The sequence below is a fragment of the Cebus imitator genome, unplaced genomic scaffold (assembly GCF_001604975.1).
Source record: "Cebus imitator isolate Cc_AM_T3 unplaced genomic scaffold, Cebus_imitator-1.0 Scaffold669, whole genome shotgun sequence".
NCBI lineage: Eukaryota > Metazoa > Chordata > Mammalia > Primates > Cebidae > Cebus > Cebus imitator.
In genome coordinates, this window is record NW_016107984.1 from 337,722 (window position 1) to 343,939 (window position 6,218).

Consider the following 6,218-nt stretch of genomic DNA (forward strand, 5'->3'; position numbering starts at 1 on the left):
CTTGGCTCATCTGTCAAAAATCCATTGATAATGGGCTCAGGTGATCCTCCCTTCTCAGCCTCCCAAATAGCTGGGACTACAGAGATCACTTGAGCCCATTAAAAAAAAAAAAATCCCCTCCCTGTGTCCATGTGTTCTCATTGTTCAACACCCGCCTATGAGTGAGAACATACGGTGTTTGATCTTCTGCTCTTCTGTTTACAGGGAGGGGAGCACTACACACTGGGGTCAGTTGGGGGGAAACAAGGGAGGACAGTGGGGGGTGGGGAGCTGGGGAGAGATAGCAAGGGGAGAAATGCCAGATGTAGGTGATGGGGAGGAAGGCAGCAAATCACACTGCCACGTGTGTACCTATGCAACGATTTTGCATGTTCTTCACATGTACCCCAAAACCTAAAATGCAATAAAATAAATAAATGGGGAAAAAAAAATCCACTGATAGTGGGCGTGGTGGCTCACACCTATAATCCCAGCACTTTGGGATGTTGAGGCAGGAGGATTGCTTGAGCCCAGGAGAGTTCGAGACTAGCCTGCACAACATAGGAGAACCCTATCTCTATAAAAAGATTTAAAAATTAGTCAGTGTTGTGTCACATGCCTTACAGTCCCACCTACTCAGGAGGCTGAGGTGGGAGGATCACTTGAGCCTGAGAAGTTGAGGCTGCAGTGAGCCGTGATCTTACCACTGCACTCCAGCCTGAGCAACACAGTGAGATCCTGTCTGAAAAAAAAAAAAAAAAAAATCCACTGACCAAAAACATTCTAGTATTTATTTCTAGAATCTCAATCCTGTTTGATGGGTCTATATGTCTAATTTTAAGCTGTGACCACATTGTCTTCATTAATGTAGTAGCTGTGACATTGTGAAATATATAATTGGTCTTCAACTTCATTTCTTAGCATACAACTCCTAAAACCCTTAGAAACACCAGAGTGATGTCTTATTGTATGTTAATGCATTGGCAGCCCCCCAGGTAGCTTCAGAATGGGGCTGTCACCATAAAGACCAAGGGAGGATTACAGGGTTGGGACTTTCAGGCCCATCTCCTCTGGAGAGGGTTGAGGGGCTGAAGGTTATATTGATCACCAATGGCCAGTGGTTTAATCAATCATGCCTATGTAATGAAGCCTCCATAATAACTAAAAGAACAGGTTTCAGATAGCTTCCAGATAGCAAAACCTATGAAGGTTCTAGAGGGTGGCACATTCCTGGAGGGCATGAAAGCTCCATGCCCCTTCCCATATGCCTCACCCTAGGCAGCTCTTCATTAGTTTCCTTTGTAATAGCATTTAGAATAAACCAGTAAATGTAAGTATGCATTTTCCTGAGTTCTGTGAGCTGCTCTAGCAGATTAATTGTGTAGTGACAGCAGTTATAAAAACAGAACCCAAAGAGGTGATTGTGGGAGCCCCAACTTGAAGCTGGTGGGTCAGAAGTTCCAGAGGCCAGGGCTTACCTCCAGAATGCCTCCAGATTCACCTGGCATCTGAGGAGGTATAGGCAGACTTACAGGGTTGAGCCCTCAACCTGTGGGATCTGACACTATGTGTCAGGAAAAATTCCCACACATTTGGTCACGGAAGTCTTCTGTGTTGATTGTCATCGTGATGTGACAGCAGATGGAAATGTTTGTTTTTTTCCCCTTAGTGTTGTCTAGTAAGCTCTGAAACTGGGGTGAATTTTGTTCTTTTTTCTCTTTCAAGATTGTTTTGACCATTCTCAATTCTTTTGGTATAAATTTCAGAATCAGTTTGTCAATTGTTCAGAATAATCCTGCTACAAATGTGACAGGCACTGCATTGAACATATAGATCAATTTGAAGAGTTTCACAATCTTAAGATATTAAGCTTCGAGTCCATTAATGTGGAGTGTCCCTGTATTTATTTAGATTTTTGAAAATTTCTTTCTGGAATGGTTGTAGTTTCCAGTGTACAAGTCTCACACTTATTTTGTTAAATTTATCTCAAATATTTTATTGTTGCTGTGGTTTGAATTTGTTCCCCCAAAATTATGTGTTGGAAACTAATCCCCAATGCAAGTTTGGGGAGGTGAGGCCAATAAGAGATAAGGCCATGTGGGTACAGTGAATGCTGTTAGCATTGCAGTGAGTTTGTTATAAAAGGAGGGAATTCAATTCCCCTTTACTTTCACTTTCACACTCTCTCTCATCCTCTCACCTTCCACCATGGGATGACATAGCAAGAAGTTCCTCACTAGATGCCAGAAACTTAATATTGGACTTCTCACCTTCCAGGACTGTGAGCTCCAGTGTATCAATTTTTTCCTGCATGGATTATGGTTTTACTGTTATGTCTAAAAATTCTGTACCTAACCCAGATTATGAAGATTTTCTCCTATGTTTGCTTCTAAAATTTTTACAGTTTTGTTCTCTACTTTCAGTTCTGTAATCCTTTCTGAGTTAATCTATGTGTACAGCATGAGGTTTAGGTCAAGGATTATTTTTAATGCATGTCTAAATGCTCCAATACCATTTGTTGAAAAGGCTATGCTTTCTCTACTGTTTTTGCACCCATGTTTAAAATTCTTTAACTAGTCATATTTTTGTGGGTTCATTCTAGACTCTTTATTCTGTTCCACTGATGTATATTTCTAAACCTCCACCAATACCACAGTCTTGATTACTGTATCTTTAGAGTCTTAAATTGTGTAATGTGAGTCAAAGTTTTTCTAGTTTGGTGAAAATTTGCTTTAGCTATTTCAGTTCCTTTGCCTTGGATAAGGCTTTAGAATCCACTTGTCTACATCTACAAAACAACCCTTCCAGGATTTTGACTGATATTTTGTTAAATCTAAAGATAAACTTATGGAGAATTGACAACTTGACTATGGTGAATCTTCCCATCCATGAATATGACATGTCTCTTGTTTATTTAGGTCTTTTATTTCTTTCATCAGTATCTTATAGTTCTCAGAGTACAGGCCCTATGCATGTTTTGATTTATACCTAAAGATTTCATTATTTTATAAACTATTGCAAATGACATTGTTTTTAAGTTCAGCTTTCAGTTGTACATTGCTAGTGCATGGAAACAATTTTTGTGTTTGATCTTGGATCCCATAATCTTGCTAGCTAAACTCACTTATAAGTTCTTGGATTTTGCCTTTTTTTTTTTTAAGAGTCTATAATGCCTGGCTAATTTTTGTAATTTTATCCAGGCGGGGTTTCACAATGCTGCCCAGGCTGGTCTCGAACTCCTGGTCTCATGCAATCCACCCGCCTTGGCCTCCCAAAGTGCTGGGATTACAGGCATGAGCTAGCAAGGTTTTTGCTTTTTACAGCTTCCTTTGTATGTTCTACATATTCGATCATACCCTTCACACACAGAGACAGTTACACTCTTTCCTTTATAATATGCATGCATTCTATTTCCTTTTCTTGATTTATTGCACTGGCCAGGATTGCCAGTCCTATGTTAAATAAGAGTAGTGACAGCAGATATCCTAACCTTGTTTTGATCTTACAGGGAAAACGTGGTCTTTCACCATTAAGTATGAAGATAACTGTAGTTTTTTCAAAATTGCCCTTTATGAGGTTGAGGAACTTCCCTTCTCCTCCTAGCTTGCTGAGAGCTTGTATCATGAATGGATGTTGTCTGTCATCAAATGCTTTTTCTGCATCAATTGGTATGGTCAGGTGGTTTTTTCTCTTTGGCCTTTAATCTTCTTTAATGTAGATTATATTGATTGATTTCCTAACACTGAACCAGCTGTAACCCCACTTGGTCATGATTCTTTCTATATTATTCTTTCTATATATTGCTGGATTTTATCTGCTCATATTCTATTCGGGATTTTTGCTTCTATGCTCATGAGGAATATTGGTCAGCTATTATTGTTCTGTCTTGTCCCATTTTGAATAAATGCCCTTTTCTTTTATAATGAAAACTTCTTAAATGAAATACATGACCAAAAATCCTATAATTATCATTACTATTTTTAAATATTTTACTAGTTTTTATATCCTAACGTAGGTTTCCTCAATAAGACAAGCCAGTATCCAGGCCTTGCTCATGGTGTTTGACTGCAAGTAAAACCATTGGCCCCTCTTGAGCCTTGTGTACACGAGACAGATAATGGTGGAGCATGTTCTTTTGAGATCTTTAATCAATTCTGTCAGAGACCTCTTATATATATATATATATATATATGAGAGAAATTTTTTTAATTTTATATTTTTATGCAGAAATTTTAATTTTATATTTTTAAAAAATATACAGGAGGTATATACGTGCACACATATGTAATTTTTTTAAACAGAAATGAGTATCACTAACACAGCACAAGCTAACATTTACCTTGCACTTTGCATCTGGTATTCATCTAAGCAATTTAAAAATTACCTCTTTTAAACAAAACCAGGTTTTTTATCTGTACAAGGTAGATGATTCAACAGGCTACATAACTAGCCAGTGGTTTCACAAAGTACATAAAGAGGTAAGCTACATCTTGCATCCTGACGGCAAAACTTATACTTCTAAATTGCTACAAGCTTTCAGATACTGTTCTATACCCTATTTCTTCATCTGACATCTCCACTTTATCCTTTTTAATGTTTGTATCATATTCCATGGTAAATGATGTTTTCCAAAATTATTGCAATAATATATTCCATAAAATATGCTCTCCTGGCAGGGTGACTCTGATACTCCTCCCAAGAAGGAGTATCAGACTTCCCTGATACTACGTAGAGAACTACGTTCCCTACCGTTTGAGTTTAGATAGGCTTGACTATGGAGAAAGAGATGCTTTTTTTTTTTTTTTTTTTTTTTTTTTTGCACAGACAGGGTTTCACCAAGTTGCCCAGGCTGGTCTTGAACTCCTGGGCTCAAGCAATCCACCCACCTCAGCCTCCAAAGTGCTGGGATTACAGGCATGATCCACCTGGCCGAGATGCTGTTATTTCTGATGCTAGGTCACAAGAGGCAATAATGTTTTCTCTGCCTGGTTCTCCAGAACCCAGGCAACATGTTGAGGAGGCCCATACAACCACATAAAAAGGTCACATGTAGATGATCATATGCAATCGCCCTAGCTGAGGTCCCAGCCAAGAGCATCGACCACCCAATTTGTGATGTAGCCTTCAGTTGTGTTGTCTGATGGAAACATGTGAACCATACATGTAGGCTACATATGTAAATTTAAATTTTCTAGTAGTCACATTAAAAATCAATTTTAGAAATACATTTAGTTTACCCTAACATATCCAAAATATAATCAATATAAAAACCATTAAGATAGTTTAGTTTCTTTTTTTTATACAAAGTCTTCAAAATCTGATGCACATTTTATACTTACAGTACTATTTTCAATCAACACACTGGTCACCATTCAGACTGGCTTCACTTCACCTGCTCAGTAGCCACTTGTGTCTACTGCTGTGTGGCCACTTCAGATGACTCCACTGACCAACTGTCAATTCTAGCCTTGAGTTTTCCCAACTGAAACCCCAGACATCATGGAGTTACAAAGCTGTTCCTGCTGTGCCCTTTCTGAATCCTTCACTCAGTCTGTGAGCATAAAAAATTGGCAACTAAGTGTGTGATGATTTATTACGCATCTGTAGTAACTGGGATACTAGCCAATGAAAAGTTTTATAACTTCTTTAAACATTTCTCTACTTAGATGTTTCTCCCACCTCTTTCTAGGATATTATTATAACCAGTGATGATGAGCAATACAAACTCTGTAAGTAAACCAAATTATTTCCTTAAATGTTCGAGGGTGGCATTTCTGGGTCAACGAGAACATACATTTAGTAGATTTACATTCATGTTGCCAAACTATTGTTCAAAGCAGCTTAACCAGTTCTCACTAACAATCATGTATGTGTGTGCAACTGTGCTTCTCTTGATTAAATCTGGCCCTTTTCAACCATAAATTGAATATTTAGATCCTTTCTTTTCTATTTTATAACATTCTTCTCTAAGTTTGCTTTATTTCTTTTACCTTTTGAACTATATCCATGATATATTTTTATCACAAAATATTCAGGTAATGCACTGACTATACAAAAGAAGTACTATACCATTATTCTTTACTTTGGATCTTTTTCAACTTGATGTCATAAACAGCTTTCCCTGTCAGCTCATAAAAGTCTAACTCACCAAATATTAATTAATTAAAGGACTGCCTTTTAATAAAATGTTGAGTGACTGCATTGTAGTCCAAAGACTGCATGTATCTTAATTTAAACAT